We start from the raw sequence: 24,088 nt of genomic DNA, 5'->3' as shown, positions 1-24,088 counted from the left end.
TAGCTATTGCATGAGTGGACACAGAATCTTCACAATGCCAATAAGAAAATACACTGTATTGTATATTTTGAAATACCATAGAGGAAATACTCTTTTAGATTTTGAATAGATGTTTCAAAAATAGTGACCCTGTTTGTAGGCTGGAATATATTATTTCAATTTGAGTTTGAGACCAAAGAGAAAATTGCTATAGTACAGGTGAAGGCAACTTTAATTTGATTTTGGGCTTTTAAAAAGAAATTTTTATGCCACCAACATATCCTTTCATTTGTTTTGAATACTCAGTGGAGTGGGAACCATGTAGAAACTCTGCAAAGGCATATAAGGAGAAAACAAAATCCCTTCCTAAAATTCTAAGAGATTCCATTTCTCAAAGTGACATCCTGGAAACAGAAGAAATTTGTTTGATAAAAGGTGAACTGTTAGACAAGACATAGTTCTGGGTTCTTCGGACAAGCCATCTGCGACTGCATTCAAAACCCTGTGTTCAGAATGGAAATGTTTGGCTCCTTCTTATTCCTAATTCCTACTTCCTACTCACAGACACGGGGAAAGAAATAGGTCCGTTTTTTTCACATTCATCTGTTCTCCATATTCAGAAACTCTATCAGATTTTTGACAACCAAATAGTTTCTATTGGAATATTTTAAAGAAATTTAAAACTATCATTAACTAATTTTATTCAGTCTCCTCAACAGAGAGTAAAAAACCTTCATGGTTCACCAGATCCTTGTCAGAATTTAAAATGCCTTTCTGATTTCTGTCAGCATCATAATGCTGATAGCTGGGTCCGTAAGAACACTAAGTGAATACTGGGCCTCCAAACCTCCTAAAGATAATGTAAAGAGAAAGTTTTCATCTGAGCTCTTCCCTCAAAATTGAAACACCAGAAATTCCTGTTAGCTTTTCATCATAACTACTTGCACAGAGTAGAAATATTTTCCCATTCTTTGAGTATTTTTAAGAGGCGGTATTTCTGAATTATGGAGAATCTTAGATATAGAATTCTGTGCATAAAATTGTAATATTTATAATGCCCACTACTTCTAAGTACAGAATTAAGTAGTCAGCTGCAGGTTTCTTAAAAATTCAACTTCCTTGTTTCATAGCTGCAAAATAAGTAAAATTTTTAATATCAGAGATATACAAGGTAAACAAAAAACTAGAGTTTCAAGATCAAGTCTAAAAAATGGTTCATGGAAGCAACATATATTAAATTCTGAATAATTGATTAATACTACTTTAAATTACTGCTTTAAAAGGAAGTTACAATGGTTTTTTCAGAAATAATATCAATATTTAGGAAAATGTACTGCATAGCCAAAGGACTGCAAACTAGTTAGTAAATTAATTGCCCATAATCATCCTGGTGAGGTTGTGTGTGTGTTATATCAATGGTTCATATGTTGCATTCATCACTAACCTTCAACAGTTCTTGAAATAAACTCTAAGTGAACTGCTCTTGAACTTCCTTGGTAAAATGTCATCTAAGTGCTCATTTTTTTCTGCATTAATCCCACATACACTTACTATTCTAATTGAGTATAAATGGAAAGGCAAAGAGTATGGTAAATGGTATGCAGGTTTTAGATTAGAAAAATATTAGCCATATACTGTGCCAGCACATATAGCTAAGCAAATGAGCTTGATGTAATTGTGTATACTTAAATGTAAGCTACATAGGACATTCAATTAATGAAGCACATTATGTAAAGCATTAGCAGTACTAAATGATCTGTTTATCATTCACATCAAATCATCTTTTTCCATTAAAATGCTTGCATCCCGTAATAAGTATTAGCCTCTTGTCTCAAAATGAAAATAGCAATTTACTGGCTTGCCATTATAATGTTAATGATAGCAATACTCTGGAAAGGAAAAATACAATTAAAAATATATTATCCAGTGTGTTTTTCCTCTTCCCTTCTTGAATAAAGACTGTTGTAGATAGATCATATAGAAAAAATCTGATAAATTTTCTTTTTATGTTTCTTTACAATTTAATTTACACATTGATTACATAGCTTGAAAAATCTCCCAGTTTGATTTAGTAAAGCAAAAAATGCCTAAGAGAAAATTGATGCTGAAATTGGAGAATATACTTCATCTTGTTGCATTAATAAACTACACTGATTAGGTTTGTTTAGTAAGAAAAAGCCCTTTTGTAATTTTTATTTCACATAGACTCTAGCACATCATCTCTCTGTCTTTTTACAGTATTCTTATCTTTTTAGAATATTCTTACTACATTCTGCAAAATCAAACACTTTTAGAATACTTTATCAAACAGAGAAATTAATGGAATAGTAGAAAAATAAATTATTTGAAGAGGTAGCTATTTAGTGTTTGTGAAGCTTTGTTTTTAACTGGTTTTGTGATGCAAGATGCAAATTATGAGACAGAAGAGCTGTAGTCTGACATTTTCCTTAAACAATTTTTTGTCAGTGTCTTTGTCTATTAATATGTTTCATGAATTCTCCAGTGTGTGAGTATGGATTTTTTTCCACTTTCCAAAATGTAAGGAAGCTTTTTTTTAGTTACTTGCATTGCTTGTTCTTAATAAATATACACACCCTGAATTTGTTCTTTTGAGCTAATACTTAATATCATAGATTAGAAGACTTTTCTGGAAGTTGTTAAGAGATTGAGGAAAAAAACAATAAAACTCAAAACAAGTTAGTAGATTTTAAAACATTTGGAACAAAACCATTTTTGTGGAATGGCATTTTGCTTAGAGAAACACATTTTCTCATCTCCACAAGAGAATGAACAGTCAGAAAGACTGAAGTATCCAAAGATATTAATAACGTCAGATTATAAATATTTGACAGGACAGTGTCAGAGGAAAAGGAACACCAGCCAACATAAAAAAAAAAGAAAGATATTTGCAGTATTAGTTATTTCTCCTGTTTGTTTCTGAATCATAATGGGTTTTTTTTTGAATTTGAGAATGTAACATTTTCTTTTCTACGCAGTGTATCTGCCAGTCTCAATAGTGACTGCAGCTTTATCTCACTGTTTTGCTTAATCACTTCTATTACTTTTTCCGAATTATATCTTGTTGTCACCAAGCTAAAAATCTCCTCTTATGAATCAGTCATAGAGCATTACCAACTTTCCAAAAGTCACTGTTGACCTCTGCAATAGCTTCTTTTCTGACCTTCCAATCCTGAGTTGCTTCATAGCTCCATTTCTACTACACCATACAAGTTCTTACTTTGATGTGATTCTATCAGCCAGCTCTCATGTTCAATTCAGCATCTATGTTTTTAATTAAATGCACCAAACTTTAGTAAGAAAAACCTGTCCTTAGAAATCATAGAAAAAAAATATTATTCTACTTTTTGTAAATAAATTATTCCCCTTCTCTTGCTATTCTCTTACTGTAGCTGTAGAATGATTTAAATGTCTTATGTGTTTATTGAAACTTTCATTCATTTTCTTCTAATATTCTACATACACAGAGGAAAAAGGAATTTAATAGCACTCTGCTTATCTGAATCATATCATATCTGTAGAAAAGGATTTCACTGCAAATACAATTGAGTAGTTTTACAGACTTAGTACTACACAAAGCTGACGATTTAACATTGTTACACAAGATATTTCCTGATGTATATTTTTTCTTATTTATCATCATTGTTTTGGTTTGATATCTTTATTTCTAGACTCTGCATGATATCTCTTTCTTGAAGGCTCAAAATGGTTTAGAAGAAAATTCCTTGCTTCACAACAGACAATGTGAGTTTTGCTTTGCCTGGAAGTCCAGAAGGTCTGCCTGGCTATCATTTTGCTTCATAAGAATTGAACCAATAGGAAGTAGGTTATTTCTGTGTACAAAGTATACCAATATCCTGGAAGTCAATGATATTTACTCCATAAAATGTCATTCTTGTGAATATATATGCCACTGCATGTTTCTGTGTGGCATCATGGCTTGTTTCCTTCTTATTTGGCCTCCAAATCATGAGGTAGAATATATGTTATCAGAATATATTGCTGACTCAATAAATGATATAATTTAAAAAAGCTGTCTTTCTTTTGAGAATTAGATTATTTTCCACCAAGTTTAAAACCTGAAAAGCAAAGTATATCCATTCTTAGAAAGCTTATCACTGTGCAATATTCCAAAAAAATAGGTAAGGATGAAAGATCTAAAGGCTTTGTAATAGCAGGGGATCATTTGAATAGAACAGACAGGGATAATTCTAGGAGCTGAATCATGCACACACTGTGAAGTGGAAAAAAGGAATGAAGAATACAGAGAGAACAAGTTCAGAAGAGAATTTATTCAAAATTTCTTGGAAGTAGTGGGAAGAAACTGGTCAGATTGAAGAGGCGAGCAAGAAACATCAGTCAGTTACCAAGGTGAAAAGCATTCTTTGAACAGGGATTATTGATCTCTTTGCTTGAGTTTATCATGGCCAGTATCCAATGGGAGAATAGATGACAACAACCTGATTGTGCATCATACACACAGATGATATATAACTCAGACAATAGTAGCTAATCTGCTGAAGTATGAATTTTTGTTTCAACTATGAACTGTGACTGTCATAAACACGTAGCACACACATTCAATTCTGTTCTACAATTCTACAAAATTCTACAATTGAAGCATGTAGAAAAAAAATTAAGATGCTGATTCCAGAGATTCCAATCTCCAGTGTGAGAAATGACCATTGTGCAAAAATACTGATGAACTTTTCACACAACACAAAGGTGTTAGAGAACACCTTTTGAAAGGTTAGCTGATTCTTTTTGAAATACTTAGAACATTGGTAATTATTTCACCTGCCATGTTATTGTAGAGGCAGACAACCCTCAGCCAGGAACAGATTTTTGATCCTTGAATCTTCTCATACCTCAGTCAGAAGGGCTGAAAAGTGTCCCATTACAATTTTCTAGGTGTTTGTACCTCTACACATGAACTAAATTGTCTTGTAATTTTCTCTTCAATAAGAGGGTTTATTTGCCTTTATCTAGCCTTTATCAAATAAGGGTAAAATGCTTAAGCTCATGAAATGCTGTTATTTCCAGAAATTGTATGTTTTTGCCTCTTCCAAGTGTGAATAAGGTTGTTGGAGGTCTGGGATCTCCTGAAAATATTACATATACAGCCTTCTCACTCCATTCTCAATATCTTCATGTATCCATTAGTTTTGACACTGACATTACCCATTGAAGAGATTTCATTGTAATTCCTATGTCCTTATTCTTTTCTGAAATGATCTGTCAAATGAGTCTATGAAATGCAGACATAAACTTTGATTTCAGTTTCGTTTAGCAGTGCTATACTTTATTGGATTGCTAGCAACCTTACTAGCCAATGCAGGTATTTTGTAACAATAACCTGTCCTACTCATTATTTAGAATCCCACTAAATGCCATTTGATTTTAAATCAGCCTTGGATTTTGATACTTTAAATAATTAAGCAAATTTAAAAAAATTAATCTTTGGAATATGTTGAGTACTAGATCTCTGTTAAATAAGGTTAATTAGCATGAGTGTTTTGAGATCTGTTTATGAACCAGTTTTTATTTTGAGATCCTTGTGCACATTTTTCATGCAAGTGGTGAAGAGAAAAATCTTCCTAAGATTTCAACATGAGTACAATGGTTTTAAAGCACTTTAGAACACATAATAAACTATTTTAATTATACAGAGTGAAACTTGTTAACTTTTGGAGAGGCACCGATGAAAGACAAGTCCAAAAAGATCAGAAATTAAAAAAATAAAAGTACGTGGCTGACAGATAAGACTGAAAAAGGGTCTGATAGATCAAAAAGTTAGGAAGGTGAAATGAATCAAAACAGAAAGACTTTTGAAATAGCAGAACAAGAACCGAATACCGATATTTAATAGAGAGAAAATGTCCTTTATCTGAGATTGGACTAATGAAGATGATACATTAAGAATTTAAAATGCTGGCTATAAATATTAAGGGTTGCAGAATAAATCTCTTCTAGATGAAAGTGCTCTAGGTTACTAGGTATATATACTGAAGTACACTGAGCATAGGAAGGAACAGGTGAAAAGCTAACTTTATGGGTTTTATTTTAGTTGTTATTTTTTAATTTTTAATTTTTAAAATTTATTTTTATTCAGAATACAGCATAACATTTTATAATTTCTGACATTTTAGAAGTATGATCCAGAAATGATAGACTAGATATTCCTTCTTGAAAAAAGTTATCCGAATTCAGGATTTCATTAATAAAGAATTAGACACTAAAAATATCCTTAATTTCAATCAATTTGGTTTTAAAGGAGGTATTGTAACTAAATTAGTCAGTTATTAGTTGTAATTCATACAGGATTTTGACAAGTGCAGCTTAAAAATTTGCCACTGGGTTTGCTCCAGAGAGAATCTGATTGCATCTATCAGGTCAAACCTTCAAGGCTATCCTAAATTTGAGAAAAATACTCAAGTTAATTTTGTCTTCATTTTTTCCTCGCTTTTTAATACACTAAGAGAGCTATTCAGGAATACAAATTGCTTTGGTACCAATGAGTAGCAGATAGGAACTTTTTATGATCTGGCCAATTTTATTCTATTCTTCCAATTTTATTTAACAACGCCCATTTACAAAAGATACAGAGGTGTTCACTCAGTTAATGAGAATTCCACCCCAATTTAAGAGTACTAATGTTTTAAATTCTGTGTCAAGTATTTGTCATTCCATAATAAAGGAATAATGCTTTCTTCAGAAAAAGATGGTGTCAAAATAAAAGCTCCTTCTAATGTTCTCCTGTCTTTGCATACCTACATTATTGCAAAATATTCGTTTTTTTTCTTTTCACTGTTGAAATCCTCAGATAAATACAAAAGGCACATTTAGGTTATAAACTCCATAAAGAAGAGTGCTGCTTCTTTTTTTTCTAAACCCATAAATATTTCTTACAAACAAACCCCAAAAGTATGGTGTTGATAAAGTTTTTAGTACCTTAAAAATTGCTAAAGCAACTGTATTGTTATCAGCAAGCATGCTATAATTGCTACAGCAATTTATCACTGTTAACACTGAGACTATTTTTATAAATACTTCTGAAGCTCTTGCAGCTGCAACTTCAGATTCTCAGCTGCTAGCTGGAGCCTCTCAGGGGGTGGATGAAGTGGGATTCTATTGTTTCACCTGAGATTCTGCCTTGAGAACACAAATTGTGTTGAATTCAGACTCCAAAACTGGGTTGAAAAGTTTTGCTCTATAAAATTTAGTTCATATAATGAAAACTGAAGAGGCAGTAATTCTGTGTCACGAATCATGGGAGAGGAAACTCTGATACAATTCTGAGTCATTGACAAACTACGGACCCTTTGCAAAAAACAATAAAATTCAAAGCAGTCAAGATTACTAATGAATTTGGACCAAATTTCATATTTTGATTAAACGAGATCAAATACCAACTCCATTAAAAATATTTAAAGATGTATTGGTATTCAAGGCTTCATGAATATTTTTGGTATACTTGTAAGCTTCACTGTAAATGAATATTTCCATTTTCTGTTCATAATCCTGAACCAAAGGATATAATATCAAGGAAATAACACATTCTCAAATACAGTGACTTAGAGCATATGTATTTGTGCCTTTGTCTTCCTGAATGTATAAACTGTCTTCTCTAAGAGATTTCTATCCCATTTCTTACCAATTAGATTAACATATTTCCTATTTCATCCTTTTAAACTGGTTTAATATAATTGTATAAAAAAGCCCTCAGCATTTCTTGGGCACTGTTTTAAGAATACAGAGAATATGATTTCTTAGAAAACTCAAATTAGAATGCTTAACTGAGGTATCTTCAGGGCTGTAGTGTTCAGGCAGGTAGAAAGGAGACAAACACAGCAAGAAGTCATACAAGTGCACATATTCTCAGGGTAACAGAAGCCAATTTTTCCAGGAAGGCCCAGAAGCTGGATGAAATTTATTACAGCCCAGAGGAGACAAAGTATTGTCGAACTGAGGATGGTACCAATGAATAGGACTCAGTGAATAGATTCAGTGTCCAGAAGGAAGAGTGATGCACAAATTTCTTTAAAATTAGTTTCCCTATTTCCTCAAAGTTCCCCAACATTCTGTGTTTCTCAGTTTGAAACATTTTAATTACAGTTTTTGCTTAATTGTTTGTAACTTAAAATAATTTGACTAGTGCTGGTGTCTTCAATGTAAGAAAGCAACCAAACAACCACAAAACTGTGGTTGGGCAGAAAGTCACGTCTTTGTTTTAATGACAGTTTCACAGCACCTACCAACATATTTAGCCTTTAGAAAATCCTATACCTTTGTATATAAAAGTTTTAAGCATCATATTAGCACACTATATCTGACAGACTACTGCTTATTCTTAAACTATTAAGAATGTACGTGAAAATTGTAGCATGTGTTTGCACCAGAGAAATATAGATGTAACAATGATTTCTCTGCTTTGTTCTCTAGCAATGAGAGGAGAGGAAGAGGCTATATGCTATTAGTGTAGAAAAAGATTGTCCACTGGGTTTTACCTCCAATAAAAATAACTCATTTAAAAGTGTCAAGACTGGCCTTTCATTAATGGACTTTCACATTTGCTGAAAATCTACAGCTACAGAAGATAGCTTGCTGTTTTATGCTTGTTCTTTGTCATGACTTTATGTCACATAGTTTTATTTATTTTTATTTTGAAAATAAAAAATCTTTAATGAATTCAAGCACATTTGAAAACAGAATTTGTTTCAAAAGTTTTTCTCTCCAAAAATTCTTTTTTTTTTTTCTTATTGTCTTTTCTTATATTGTCATCATTTGTCACAGGATGATCACAAGAAGACTCCTGTTATACCTGAAATTCTTAAGTGGTCTCCCTTTTAGTTTCAAATCTTTCCTGAATCCCAAATTTTCACATGAGTTGAGGGTGAGGAATTTCTGTGTATGAAAAATGCTATTTTCTGCTATAATATTCAGTATTTGAAATATCTAATTCAGGGACTGAAACTAGCATTATTTGTGAAAAGTTCTAAGAAATTAGTTTTCTGATTAATGTTTTTTGATTAAACATATGAATAATAGGATATTTTTTTCTTAAGTATCACTGCGAAAATCAGGTTTTGATGCAATTGTTGAGGTCACAGATTCCACAATTTTTCTATGACTCTAAAAACACTTGCATTCAATTCTTTGCTAAACTGTATGCTGAAGATTTAATGTACTTGTTAGTACATTAATAGGAACTAAATAATTGAAAATACCATAAAAATGAATATTTTAAAATAAGCTTATCTGCTGCTTTTAATTTCTAATATAGTAATCTCTAATTTTACAACTCCTTGTTTTCTTAAGAAAAAATTTATGTTTCACATTTAAACAGTTCTTCTTCTAAATATCTTGTACTAGAACTTATCAAAATATTATCTATTGAAGCAAAAAAAAAAATTTATTACTGTAGCTGTTTTTCCATAAAGAAAAACATGGAATACACTGCCATTATAAATGCTCATTGGTTCTTTAGACTGACAAGAGTAAAATTTCTTTCCCCCCTTAACCCCTAAACCTTGCTCAGAACTTCAGAGAATGAGATAACAAAACCCCTGCAGTGAAAGATTCTTTATTTTCGTAGCCAGTATCAGAAAGGCTGCAGTTTCTTTTGCTGGTTGCTTTGTCTTGTTCATGCTCCTGAAAAAGACAGTTCAACACACATTGAATTTGACACTTCACTTCAGGACAAATCTGCAAGTGTGGTTCTCTCTTCTGTTCATAAATGCCTTGAAAATAAGTGGAGCTCCATCAAGAGTCAGGACTAGAGTTTGTAAGAGTGACAGCATGTTTTACACACATGCATGCCAATGTGACAACAAAGTCCATTTTTAGAAAGCTGCACAGAAACCTCTCTGCATCAGTGTCAAATTAGAGATACTGTTCTGAAACACTGATTACAACTGCATATTTAGCCTGTGTCAGCTGAAAGTATCTGACTTATCTATCCATCTATTACTGCCTGCTGCTCAAATGAATGTCATCTTGTCAATGCACTCGTCATTACATTCAGCTGGAAGGTTTGCAGACTTTCAGCTCTGAGAAAGAACCATTACGGTGTTTATGTTTGACTTCAATATTAACAAAACCCTTTTTTAGGAGTGTCAAACTTCTTAGCAAGTTGAACAAAAATGAGTCCCTGAACAAAAGTGAGTGAATCCCTGAGCTTACTATACCAGTTTTTCAAGGTATAGCCCCTCAATGATTCTTTATGCCCTTATGAATGTTCCACTTCTATGCTTCCTTTCATGTAGCTCTGGCTGCTTGTGTAGTATTATTTGTTTCCAAAAGTACAGTTCTGTGTGAGAGTATGTGTGGAAAATTCATGCATAACAAGCAAATTTTATGACAAGCTGAGGGAGAAGACAGAACTGTTTAGAAATACTTAATTTTATTTTTAACATGTCCTCTATAAATTAAATGCTTGTTCAGTTAAATTAGATTGAAGTTAATGTCTTATAAAAACAAAGTATTTTTCTAGTAAGCCTGCAATACCTAACATTATAAGTTTCTTGTCTCCAGGTTTTCCAGACAGTGAACTTTTATTATCTGAAACTTATGGAGGGCAGATTTGCTTGGGTTTTGCTTAGGTGGGGTTTTTCTTCTTTGTTTGGCCTGTGTGTTTGCATCTATAAATAGAAATTGGTAAAAATAATTTCATGTTTAGATGCCTGTTTACACTCAACTTAAAAAACTTACAGGAAAAGATGCTAGCCTGATTAAATTATTGAATTTTTCTACGTCATAAGTCACTGCAGTATTTAGTTTTTTGCTTTCTGAAAATTCTGACAGGTTAAAAATACTGTATGGATGATATAAGAAAAGCTTATTGGTTTGCAAATATGAATAAGATAAATAAGTTAAGAGATGTTCTTAAAAGAGTAGAAGTTGGTAAGGTGAATGGCATAATGTGATCAAGATATATGCAAAAGAAAAGAAATTAGGGTATTTGTCGAGAGATTCTTTCTGTGCTCTGGACTCTGTTGTTGGCCACCTCATTGAACCACACTTCTGCAACACCACACGTCAAAGAAGTGACAGGATTGAGCAGAAATGTCTTATTAAAGGTCATGATAACATTACAGAGATGGAAATAGAAACATCAGAGCAGAACAGAACCAAGAAGTGAAAATATTTTTCCTTCTGGCTTCCATCTACCACTGATACCAAGTGGATTGATGCAAGTGGTTAAGGATTTATCTGTGAACAAGTATTTTAGGTCCCTATTAAGCATATTTACTAAACAGTCTTACAAAAATTAGACAACAAAAGAATAGTTATGCTAAAATTAATTCCTGCATAATTGAATGATTAATAATTCAAATGCAATAAACAGACCTTGAATTTGCTTTTCTTCTAGCACTGGCCTTTATTTTATTTTTTTATTTTGCATTGTGGTAGTTATGCCAAGAGTAGTAGTGACACTTGACAGCTAAGGAGTACATGGAAATGAAGCAATCCATAAGTTCTGGGAATAACTCTGCAGTCCTTTTCTGGAAGGAAATGTAGCCCACTACTGTATTTGAAATAGCAGCTCCCTACTATTTGAAACAGTTTAGAAGGCCTTTCTGACCTCTATACGTTGTTTTCTGTGCTGATTTTCTTGAGATGCTCTATAAACAAAAAACCCTATGATTTATATTTTTTCTAGCATGAAAATAATTTTAAGGCTGATCTAGTAAGCAGTGATGCTGATCTAGTAATCTCATACAAAAGTGGCTACTTTTGTAAAAGATGGAAAAAATCTTTTTACAAATGCATCATCAACACAAGGAGGGCTAAGGAAAATTTCCATCTCTCCTTTATTGCATACAAGGGGAAATATTAGGACAGAGGATACACAAAAAGATGAGATACTTGATTCCTTCTTTGCCTCAGTCTTTAATAGTAAGGTAAGTCATCCTATGGGTATTCAGCCCACAGGCTGAAATACAGAATTGGGGAGCAGAATGAAACCCCCATAATCAAAGGGATGAAGCATCTCTCCTTATGATGAAAGGCTGTTCAGCCTGGAGAAGAGAATTTTCCAAGGGAAACCTTATAGTAGCCTTCCCATGCCTAAAGGGGGTCCAGAAGAAAGCTGTAGAGAGTTTTTACAAGAATGTGTAGAGATGGGACAAGGAGGAATTTTTTTAAATTGAAGAGACCAAGTTTAGATTAGGAAGAAATTCTTTACTGTGAGGATGGAGAGACACTGCAACTGGTTGCCCAGAGAAGCTATGGAAGCCTCATCCCTGGAAGTATAAGGACCAGGTTAGACAGAGCTTTCAGCAAACTGGTCTACTGAAAGATGTCCCTGCTCATGACAGGGGCACTGGAACTAGGAGATCTTCAAGATCACAGAGTCACAGGATCATTTCATTTAGAAAAAACCTTTAAAATCATCACATCCAATGTTTAAGCAATTACTTCCTTGTCAACTAGACTATAACACTGAGTGCCATGTCCAGTCATTTCTTGAACATCTCCAGGGATGGTGACTCCAGCTCCCAGGGTAGTCCATCCCAATGGTGAATAACTATATGCAGAAATTATTTCTGGTCCCTTGAAAGATTTTGTATCTATTTTTCTTAATATTCTACTTGCCATCTGGATCTGCACTCAAAGATATAAAATTCTGTAGAAATTGGAGGTATACAATGGGAAGGATCTATTTCAAAATAAGTGGAGGAAAGAAAAATCACATGGACTAAAGATGTCACAAGATGAACAAATAAAATGCACAGGAAAAGGAATATGACCACTTAACTACTGAAAAACATCTAGGATTTTGTCCCTTATCACAGAAAGATGGAAAATTTGTTAGCACATACAATTTCACAAAAGCCACCCTGTTTATCTGCATTCTGATAAGTAGCTTTTCTACATTAGCGGAATTAATTCTCAGGATTCTGGCAACTAACATACATAGAATAAGGATTTCTGGCGACTACATATGTGAGAAGTTCCAGCTTCTGATTTCAAGTAATTCCACTGGGATTTCTTTGTCTTTTCTAAGTTAAATTAAAGGCAGAACAACAGATAGCAATGGTGTGAACATTTTCTGTGGCAATTGTTTACATACCTAGAAACTCAGGTCCCAAAAGTGTTTAGATGTTACTCTTCCTAGAATAGAAAGTATGGTGGTTTTTGTTTTATCAAAGAAAATAAAGCCCTGAGGTACCACTTTAGATCTCTGCCTCTAACAGGTTAATGATGAGATCTTCAAATATCTCTTTCTAACACAGAGATATTGAATGCGCCCCGTATATTTTACCATCTTACTCAGCCCCATAGAACAGTTGTTGCCTTGTTGTGCTTAGTCTTACAGGTGTGCTCCAAATTCCATGTAAATGGCAAACAAAAGTGTCAACAACAGGGAGCAGGGCACTCTGGAGAGAAGGAGCAGACACACAGGCCTGCTACCTTGCTCCTGCAGTATCCAGGAGAGCAATCTGTAGCCCAGGTGGGCTGCAAGGTGCCTGTCCCAAACACTGTCTTCCATGACACTGTTCCACAGGCTTCCATAACAGCACCCTGAAGAGGACATCTTCATTATCTTCTCCGCTTTCAGCTGTAGAATACTGTATTTATTATTGTTGTTGTCATTTTTTGGTTGGTTTTTTGTTGTTGTTTTTTTGTTTTTGGGGTTTTTTTACTAAGAATTTATTTATAATAAAAAGATTCCTTGAAACAGAACCTTTTGATTCAGACTGCCAAGCATCTAATGAGGTTATACTGTCATAATCAGTTTGTGGTTTTCTGCCTGCTTTGCCCTTATTTAAGTTGTGAACCTTCACCAAGAATGAGCAACATTACTCATGAGCTTGATAGTGAGTATATCTTTGCACAAAGTGACAGACCTTGAGCAAACATCCTTCTTTGAAGGAACATAGGGATCTGAAGGCTTGAATGACCTCAGTAAAGTGATATATTTGCTACTGAGTCTCATGTAAGAAGCCATTTTCACTGCCCAGTTTCATAGACGTAGTCTGAAACAGGGTTTTTTGTGGAAGGGAGAATAGGTATCCATTTACTAAAATTACATCATTAAACAAAAAAAAAAAAAAAAAAAAAAAAAAAAGGAGAAGAATTGCATATTTAAAAGGTGTTAAAATAAATACAAATCAAATAAAATATAAACTCTGGCATCCAATGCACAATGTGCACCCTGTTATAGAGCATTTCTTTAAATGAGTTTAACATTAAATGAGTTAACAAATACAACTTAGTAGGATGTGTCCATCAGTTATGTTAGTTCAAACTGCATTCAGAGAGAAAAGTCTCACCTAAGAAAGAGAGAAAGAAACAGAAAGCAGTTCCCATATTCCTGTGTGTTGAAAAAAACCCCTGCCTTCTTTACCAAATAAATCTTTCTTAAAGGCACCTTCTGACATTCACTGTGACAGAGAAAATAGCCATCAGCAACAACTGGCAGCCAAAGAATATTGAGCTGCTTTGAGTAGTTCTCAAGAGATAGGAATTCTAGGAAGCAAATCCTTTTACACTGGCTGAAAATGTCCGGTTTTTTTTCACCTGTGATCACCAGATACTCAGCAAATAAATCTCTCCTGCAGCATCCCTCTGCTGCAGAACTCAGTGAGGTTCTTTCAAAGCATTTAATTTCTATTGACTTTTTTATACGTTAAAAGTTTAGTGAAGGAGTGAAGATGTGATTTAGGCCTGAATTACTTTTTTATTGTTGCAAAATAAGCTAAAGTTTAGTATCTCAGATCTGGTTTTCTGTATGAAATATCATCATCCTTTTCTAAAGGTTTTGTTATCATTGCTTAAATGTCACAGGCCACTCCCTGTTAGAAGTCTCTGTAGAGACTATAAAGGTATAACAACAACAACAAAAACAACAACAACAATAATAATAATAATGTAAAATAAATAATACATATTTATAGATTAAGAAAATTTTGCTTATGCAGCACTTTGTGAAAATAATAGACCTAAAAAAATGCAGTGCTTCAAAGTAAAACTAGCACACCAGTTTCTGCTAGTGCAGTTTGAATAGCAGTGAGGATGTGCAGTATATGACTGGGTGGTTGTAAGCACAACAAGCTGTGACCATGTAGCCCAACAATAAGTATTACCATGGCTGTTAACAGCCCATAAGCTTTTTACAGAAATTGCTAAACATCACTGCTGAGGCTTGTCAGACATTGTCTGTCTGAGCTTGAACTTACAAATTTGTTGCACTTTGAAAACAATTTATTTATTTGGCCAGGTATTTATGGCTAAATAGTTTTCCTTTTGTTTATTTTTATGTGGTGCAAGCATGGTTTTGTACAGGCTAACAAGCAGTTATTCTGTATAGAGTGAAATATTTCAACTCTAACATAATGCAGTAGAGAGTTGCAGACATGGTACAGTTGTAGAGGACTTGAGAAGTGGAGACAAAGAACGTGGCATAGAGGAGTACAGGCGTGAGATAACTGGAGATGAAGCACAAATAAAGAAATCATGCTGTAATACATGTTTCTATTTGTGTAAATAAGGAAAAATAACAGTGTCATTTCAATGTTCTGGAAAGGTTACAGTGTCTACCATGGCTGCATATGAATTTATGGGACTTCTAATGCCCTAATTATCTCTAATATTAAATATACCTGAATATCAAATATTATGCTATAGAATATCTTCTTAATAGCATGTATTTGACCTTTTCTGATTACTCAGTTTTATTTCTGCCTGCTAATGTCACAAGCTTCTGAGAATGTTTAAACCAGGTAAACATTTACTTGTTCTTGTAAGCAGAAGTTGTGTCGGAAGCTTCTGGTTATGTTTCAGTAATCTAAGAAATCAAGTAAAGTTACTACAGGATCTTATCTATGTTCAACATTTACAATAAAAAGTCCAAATTTAAATTATTTGGTTTTGGTTAATTTGCCTACATGCAGTAGAATATCAGGAAGGTTCTGTAGGAATCTGAAATCTCTTGCTGTCTGAGTCTAATTAAAACCCAATATTTTTTAACCCTTATGGCAAAATAACTTTATTTTCAGGGATATATTTTCAAAGTTTATAGGGGATATATTTCAGGGATATATTTTCAAGGTTTTGAAAAACGTTATTGTAAAAATAGATACCTTGGTGAGTATGCAAATGCTTCTTTTGCATGAGAGGACGCCAGCTCTACAGTATGTATGCAAATGTTGTATGTGCCATCCATTTCCTAGCTATGCAAAAAGAAGTAGAGATAAGGATTTGATTCTTCAGGAAATAAAGTACAGTAGGTCTTTTAAAGAAATGCAAGAACATTCACATTAAACCCAAAAAAGAATATTGAAAAGTACCTTGAAATTATGTGAAAACATATATGTCTTTTTAGATTCATGGTCTTAAAATAAATAGAATTCCAAACTGTTTTGGAAAATTTCTTCTGTTATATCTACAGCTCTGCTTTACAGGACTGAGATTTAAGAAAATGTACATTCTTTCTTTTGTTGTACTACATTAATGATCCCTCTTTTTGTATCCAAAGATATGATGAGGGCAGCTTAGTTCATAAATAACTCACTTTGCATTCTCCCTTACTAAATCTCAGTGATACGTTTTGTGTACAACACAAAAGCATACTGGAGTAAAATAAAAAGAAAAGCATTAATCATTACACAGATGACAAAAAGAAGAAAAGAAAATACCTGTTGCAACATAAAATTAATTTTAAAAAAAAGGTTAGAATAATGGAATACATCCAATTGCATAAAAATGCAAAAAAAAAAAATTCAAACACAAAGGGAGATTCAAAAAATAGCAATTAATTAATTAAAAATTAGTTATTGAATTAAACAAAAAGTGAAAGATAATCTAGTTGCTAAGACCTTGACTTTATAGTGTTTTATTCTCATTACAAATACATGCTTTTAATTAGTTTCTTTCCAATTTCTTTGCACAACTCTCAAAAAGGAGGCCTCTGTACCATAGTTCTGACAGTACCAGAGAGCTTATTACCATAATGATAATTTTATTTGAGTTTTCTATAGCTGCTTTAAGCATTTTTCTTGTCCAGATCTGACTTATGAGTTTTGTTAATTTAATTCATTTATGAGAAGTAGAAAAATCAGCACATGGGGACATATACAATATTTAAAGAAAATGAAGACATAACTGCTCTCTATCCTCATTAGTTCAAAACAGCCAGAATTTAGTCATTGGCCAAAAAATTATTTGGAATATTTCAAAGGGTCTGTGACTCTGTACAGTTGCTGCCTGTAGATGTGTATATGAATTTTCAAGCTTTACCACACTCTTCAAGAACACCGACCATAACATCTTACCAAGGGTGCTTCACCAGCCTTTAGCTTCATCATCTTATTCAACACACTACTGTCCATTCCTTACATTTTCTTCTGACACCCTACTCTTTTATGACCTTTTTCAGAGCTATTTACCTTTGCCTGTCAGTTTGCCTGTTCTATAATGGAAATTTTAGAGGCTTCTTCTCTAATAAGCCTACTCTCTTTCAATAAAAAAGAAAGAAAAAAAAACACAAACCCAAACTAATTTATTAATAACACATATACAAGAATTAAATTTTGCAACTAGGTGCATAGTAGAAATAGCTCCTTTTTTTTTTTTTTTTTTTTTTTTTAGCAGCTTTTTTATAAAAGCTCTATTCTTTGTTGTTCTGGTAGCTATGCTTCTGGGAGGTTGGGAAAACTAACATAAAGAAAAAAGTGTTTCTTTTATTCCTACATAGTGGTCATACAAATCCTTTCATTTGTTCTGTTTAATTCTTCTACCATAAAGAAAGATCAGAAGGTATGGTCTTCTGTTTTAATCTGCTCTTTTAGGAGGCAAATAATGAAAGGTGAGTGGCAAAGATCACCCTACTTCAATTTAATGTTTTTATAGTGCTATTCAGTAGTTCAGTCACAAATCAGAGAATGTAAGAGACTGGAGATGGCTTACTGTTACATAGCGAATGTCAGAAGATATATTTTACAGAGTTTTAAAGAATTTTGCAATAAGAATATCTTGTAAAATTATTTATCAGTGCATCAAAATAACAAGGAATTTCTCAAATTTTATGTCAGGACTCAGAAAATTCAAAAGTTTATAAAGAGGTAAAAAATACCAGGGGTCCTGGCCATTTTAAATCTCACTGTAGAAATTAATTTTACTTTGGAATATTTTAAGTAAAGTGACAAACTTCCTTGAATTAAAACTGTTTCAGGAGTCCTTAGAACAAGAGGATAAATATATGAGTATATTTTCTGGATGAGCATCAAATTGTTACATTTTTTTCGTTTTGAATATAAAAAAAGTTAAATCTCGTCTGCTGCAAGGTGGGAATATCTGCATTTCTGGTCACTAGCAGTTCTTTAAAAAAAAACCATACAAAATGGAGTAAATGTAAGAGAAAACCACAACATTCCTTTAATGAGAAAGCAAATGGAATAAAAATTGATGAAGTGAAAACTCTTCTAGTGATATTAAAGATTTTATGTTGATTTTGAAGTATTCTTGGTTTTGTGGGTTTTAAAGTTTTCTAAAAATGAGAACTTTTAAAAAATTTTAAATATTTTTGAAGATAAAATTGCAAAACATTTGTTGTTCTCTCAGTCCACAAGTGGTTGCAGGAATAAATCAATGTATAATCCTAGTTCAGAAAAGCAGTTGTGAAGAATGTTCTTTATTTAAAAATAATTTAAAAAGAAATCTATGTGCTACAACATATTAGAATGTAATGCATCGTAAATATGTGTGGTATTTTGAAGGTCAGCAGGAATTAAGCTCTTAATTCACTTAAGTGCTTTTGTAAAACTGGTGACTATATGCTCCCTAGGTCCGTGAGGATGCTAAAAAAATAATCTTTTATATTTTGCTATTTAGCTGACACAAAACCCATAATATTTGCAAATATTATTTAGAAGCTTGTATGCATAATAAAGAATGACAGATTTAACAAGAGGTTTGTAATATAAATCACTCAAAGCTTTATCAGCACTAGGGAGCAAATTCTTATAAAGATGGCAGATTGTAAATGACCAGCAGAATTCCCGTCGTTATGAAGTAAAAGTTACTTTAAAATATAACAGGTCAAAAAACTGTGCCTTGCAGGGAGGATGAAGTAGGTAGAGAAAAGTGGTTATGGTGTCTGTACTTGAAAATAGGGTTGTTAAATATAGCTTTATTGTTATACTGTTTTTACCAAGTTACTTGGTTAGTTATATAGGGTAACATTCATCTTTGTGAAGGCCAGAAAAAAGAGTGAAATCCCCAAAGGTCCCTTTGCTTTCTTCCCCTGGAAAAGAGACCGAAGAAAATAAAATATCAAGTCTTCACTTGATAATTTTTGCATGTTCAGTTTCTTTTGACAGATATTTAATATCTTGATAATAACTTTTAAACTGAAGTTTGCATTTACTTGCTTTTTTTTCTCCTTTGCAGTTCTTTTAAATTTGGATCATGGTAAAATTTTTAAGAATTTAAATAGAATGATTGCTGCTGCATCAGAGCATTCAGAACAGGAGACTGTTGACAACAAAAATATCCACATAGACAAATTGCTTCAAAGAAATCTAGGGATTTATAAAATATGCAGAAATTTATTGGGGCATTAATTAACATTCTAACATCAAACTTCCCTCAGATATTATTTCTAAAACATTTGTCCTTGCAAAAACAAAAAATATATGGTCACCTTTTGCAAAAGGTATCTTCCTGGAGGTTTCCATGTTTTTGATTTTATGCAGCACATGGAAGTACTGATAAATCACTCGTGAGTTCCATACACCTTCAATGCACCTTCAGCCTGATCTGCAGTGCTCAAGCTGTCATACTCTGAATTCCTTCTGGACAGAGCTGCCAATCATGCTAAACCATGTGAACAGCTTAGTGACACAGACAGATGTTCACAGGGAATGAGACAGAGACCACCAAACTCACTCATTTATAAATTTAACAGGGTTGGAATATAGGATTTCAGTGTGAAAGTCTAATTCATTTATCTGGTAGTTTCTTTTGGTTATGTTTTTAGAAGATAATTTTGCAAACAATCTCAGCCCTTATATGTTGCTACCACCAAACCAGAGGGAATACACTTGGCCTCATTCAAGCTTTCAAGCTCAACATTCTTCACGATTTTGTGCTAATTCAGAAAACATCTTTTCATACTAGGCTCTGAACTTTATTTCTCAAATCTTCTTTCACTGGGAAAGGAACATGACATTGAGGCTTAAACACATAACCTTAACAGGAAGGAAACTCAGAAAAACTAAGTTTAAACAAAACCTGAAACAGAGGGACACAACAGCCTACAAAAACAAAAAAAAAAAAAAAACCAAAGTTGGAGAGACAAAAGATCATAAATAAAAGATCATAAATACATAGGTATGATTTTGGCTTAAATAGGAAATACCCAAATGTTCTTAATAACTTCAGCAGAACCAAAAAGCATTACAACATTTTTATCTATGCCTGTGGTAAGAACACAAAATTGAACAAAAGAGTAGCAGGGATATATATAATCAAGACAAAATAAAAAATCACCATACTTTAAAAACATTTTTTAGTGAAGCCTAGTTCTGACACAAGTAATAACACATTTTCCTCAGTTATAAGTATGTATGTTTGAGAAGACATTCTGAACTTAACTGTTTTCCCCCAAAAGCTTTGCCAATTACCCTTATTTAAGTATTTTGGCTTTTATGAGACAGTTTACAACACATATTACAGGAAAAAATAAATGCAGATTTTCTTATATTATTATTAATTCTTTATTTTATTTAATAGTTTGAACAGCAAGTAACCTACATATTCCATTTTCTGAGGCAAAGATAAGGCAAAATCCAGTGAGGAGTTTTTATCCAGAAATGGTGAACAATAGATCATTTTAGGAATAACACTGAAGTTTGACTTACAGATCCAGGGATGATATTTTTTTTTCTGGGTATATTTCTTGTCTCTTTAAACTCATACACAAATGTTACCCTGTGTGCAAAATTGTATTTGAGTCTGGAATGAATTCATTCTTTAAAAAGAATTTAGCTGTTTGTCAGAGGGCTAGGAGAATCCATAGATTTAAATTTTCTCTATATATGTGGAAATTTAAGCACACAGGTATGAGATACAAAACCAAAAAATTTGAATCTTCAGCAGGGAGTCACCAAAATTAATGAATACAAATAGAAAAGTAATGTCTTTCTTATCTTTTTCCACTGTAGAATTTTTCTTCCACCAGCAGTAAAGATTCATAAGGATTTAATAGGTAATTCACCAGAATACAAAGAACTATTTCAGGAAGCAAAGAAAAAATAAGAATTTTTGAAAAACTGATCAAATATCTCCTGTTTTACAGTGAAGAATTCCAGTGAATTGAAAAGAATAACTGCTCTATCATACTGGGCTGTTGTGTTTTGAATAGAACTTCCAATAGTGGGGAGAAAGATTTCATGAAATAGTCATCATGTTATTTCATTGAGGAAGGGAGACATGGACTCCATTAGTCCTTTAAAATTTATCTTAGATGCAGTTATATGAGAAGAAATTTAATTCACTTTCTGAATTTTTATGTAGTGAGTCTGTAAGATTTTTCTACCTGTATTACTTTACTTCAAATAATTCTTTACTATAGAATGGGAAAAGAAATCATTTTACTGGGAAAGACTGAAAAAAATCACCATAGATTTTCCTACATGGTGGAAGTTTTCTCAGCAATGTCCAGAAAAATTTAAATTTCAATGTCTTCATACTGAATCTATCAATTCTCTGATGAGTGCTCCAAGTTACCAAACTAGTGAGAGCTGAGGTGATGAATGATTACTAACCATAATTCACAGGATATCACAGGATATTCTAAAGTTCACGGTAGGTGCACAACTCTGGAAATGAAGTGAATGGAAGGAATAACAAATTTTGGCCCTTCAATTGAGTGACTTTCTCAGCAGTGGAAGAATTAAGTATAAAAAAAAAAAAAAAAAAAAAAAGAAAAATTAGATGTGCCTTTGGAAGATGACTGGTTTATCCAAAGCCAGGTGGCAGTATCAAGTGTAGTGGAATGCTTACGCTACCATTCTAATTTTATTTAAAAATAACTTTTTACTTCTTAATTACTCTTTGTTCAAATATTTAACTATTAGTTTAGAAACTAAGATTCAATCTCAGTTTGGGTTTAGAAAAAAATAATGCTCAAATAATGGCAAATTGGCCTTTTTCTCTCTTTTCATGACAGCTAATCTCAGGATTAGAAAATTATTTATTGCTCATTTTTAGTTAAAATAATGCACTTTTCAATATTAATCCTCCACGTGTTCACAAATTCTTCTTTCTTATGTTAGGACTCAATCCCCTAGAACACACTGTCAATAATTACTACAGACAGAGGGTAGGAAACAATTTATTTTCAAACACAAATGAAACAATTATTGAAGCAAAAGTGTTATATACTGTATCTGCAAGGAATGCATTTACATACTTTCACTTCTAGAAAAGGCTTCTTGCTTTGAAATGGAAGCAGTTTTCTAACTTAAAGTAGGTAATTACACACTCCATTAAACAAGTAATTAACAGATTACAATTTAAAAAAAAACCAGCTTGAAAATGAGCAATTCAGATGCTAAACGTGAAGCACACTGTTATAATTAGCATAATACTTTTTGAAATGGATTAACAAATACACAAGGAAAATTAAAAAAAAAATCTATTTTCTCCTTGCAAATCATAAGCAAAAAACAGTGTAAGTCAAACAATATCATAGTATAAGAAGCTAAGGCAAATACCTCATGCTAAATTGTTTACTTAAATAAATAAATAAATAACTTAATTCCCTGGAGATATAACTAAAATTTCCAGAAGATTATTACTGCCTATGCACATGCTGGGAACATTCATTATGTGAAGAAGATAAAAGGTCAAATACATAAATGGGTTTTTTACAAGCAAATATGCTTGTATTAATTTGAAGATGCAAGTGAGATTTTACCTACCACTATTCTAAACATCAGGAAAAGCTTCCATAATGAGAAACACTATTCAATATTTTATGCTTCTATGTCTTGTGTGTATTTTGTACATCTGATGAAGTTCCTCAAAATAAAGGTTAATAAGCCCAGATAGGGCATTCAAAGGCTTGACTTGGTTTGTGAACTAATTTCTTCAGCTTCTTCAACCCAGCTGGAACATACTGGCCACCGGTCTATTCCACCAGTACAAGATGTGTGCTTTTCAGCTGCTGCCCTGTAGAAATGTTAATTTTACTTCAAAATTAAGAAATGGACTTAATTAGGAAATAGGAGCCATGTCCTTTGTATATAGTCAACTTATTTCATCTTCTTTATAGCTATCTCTTTTTATTTGTTGAAAATATAAAGTGTAGACAAGAAATGAACAAGACAGAATCTAGTTTAACCTCTTTTCTACAGGTATTTAATCCAGCTGTTCTCCTGAAATCATCACCTTACTTTAAAATGGTACATTCTTCTTTTTCTTCTTCTTCTAATCCACAGGAAGATTTTAATTATTCAAACATTATTTTCAAGTGTTCTTTCTTCCATAAAAAGAAATTACTAGAATAAGTATTAATACCATTTTCATTATTTTTATTAAATCAAAAGAATTAACATAGTGGTTTTTAATCAGAAAGCCAGATGAAGGCAATAAACAGTAAATAATAATATTATAAAGTCCAAAACAAAATAAAATATCAATGTTCTGTCATTTATTTTTTTTTTTTTACATTTTCCATTAATTCATTAATCCAGCTACTGGAAACCCAGTTTTAGTTTATAGGACATGACAATCAGAGCCCATGGCAATATGGCTGTACAGGAGCAATGTTTTGTTGAATGTATTAATGTCATGATAAGCTGAATTACTCTCTTGCTAATGAAGTTGACCTCTTCTGGTGTTATTGCTAGCCAGGATAGTAAAGAAATTCAAATATCCCAGAATCACTCAAGACTTAATTTGCATGGAAATAGAGCAACTACAACATATAATAAAAAATTGAATTACTGTGTAATACTGAATCAAATGCAGAATGTATGGGTAAAGGAGACTGCAAATCTTACAAAAGGGAATTGTTGTAAGGTGAACACATGATGACACATCAGTGTGAGGGGTTACTCCCACATACAGCACATTAATT

The sequence above is a fragment of the Pyrgilauda ruficollis genome, unplaced genomic scaffold, assembly GCF_017590135.1.
Source record: "Pyrgilauda ruficollis isolate IOZ18807 unplaced genomic scaffold, ASM1759013v1 scaffold1, whole genome shotgun sequence".
Lineage (NCBI taxonomy): Eukaryota > Metazoa > Chordata > Aves > Passeriformes > Passeridae > Pyrgilauda > Pyrgilauda ruficollis.
Note: the sequence above shows the minus strand (reverse complement) of the source record.